Raw genomic sequence first — 744 nt, forward strand, 5'->3', positions numbered from 1 at the left:
TTATTATTTTTTTGAGAGGGAGAACTGCCGTCGAGGAGGCAGAGCGCCCCAAAAGTATGTGGCTCCCTCTCTCCCATCTTGCGCGTTCCTCGGGCGCTCTGTTGGAGGAGCCAGGCAGCAGCGGCAGCGTTATAATGCAAATCACAAAGCGAGCAACTTTCAATGCTGTTGTGGCTATTTTTGATTTCTCTCCCGAGAACGGGCTTTTTTGGTGTGCGTGTTGCTTTTTTTTTCCCCCCCCTTTCCGTGTGATTGTTATAATTATGCTTTCCCTCCCTCCTCCGCCTGCTCCCCCCCCCTCCCCTCCCCACTACGAAGCCAAGCGGTAACGATGCACCCTCCTCGGTCCTCTCCAGCGGGTCATTCCGCTCGGGCAGAAGGTGAGCCGAGCCGGAGAGAAGCGGCGTTTGCCGGGCATTGCCGTGGGGCACCGCACCGCTGCCTCTCCGCACTGCTCCCTCCCCGCACCGCTGTCTCCCCGCACCGCTGCTTCCTCATCCCGCCGCCCCCCGCCTCCCGGGGCCGCCGGCAGCTCTCGGGGACACCCCGTTCCCCCTCTCCGCCCCTCTCTTCCCCTCCCCTCCAGCCGCGTCCCGGCCCGGCCAGCCTCCCCAGCGCCTCCCCTACGCCTGGGGGAGCGCGGAGGGTCCGCTGCGCACCCGCGTAGCGCCGGCGGAGGGCCCTGCCCTGCCCTGCCCTTCCCGCGGCCGGCACCTGCCTGCGCTGCCCGCCTTAGCGGGCTGG

General features: G+C 66.1%; 1 protein-coding gene across 1 annotated transcript in view; it reads left to right on the forward strand.

Annotated features, from left to right (window-relative positions):
* The first annotated feature begins 313 nt into the window (after positions 1–313).
* Positions 314–744, forward strand: part of HS3ST5 (heparan sulfate-glucosamine 3-sulfotransferase 5) — a 189,836-nt gene continuing 189,405 nt past the window's right edge. The window contains exon 1 of the mRNA XM_014964378.1: positions 314–380. The gene's annotated coding sequence lies outside the window, so the exon portion shown is untranslated. The remainder of the gene's footprint in view (positions 381–744) is intronic.

The sequence above is a fragment of the Calidris pugnax genome, unplaced genomic scaffold, assembly GCF_001431845.1.
Source record: "Calidris pugnax isolate Ruff unplaced genomic scaffold, ASM143184v1 scaffold219, whole genome shotgun sequence".
Classification (NCBI taxonomy): Eukaryota; Metazoa; Chordata; class Aves; order Charadriiformes; family Scolopacidae; genus Calidris; species Calidris pugnax.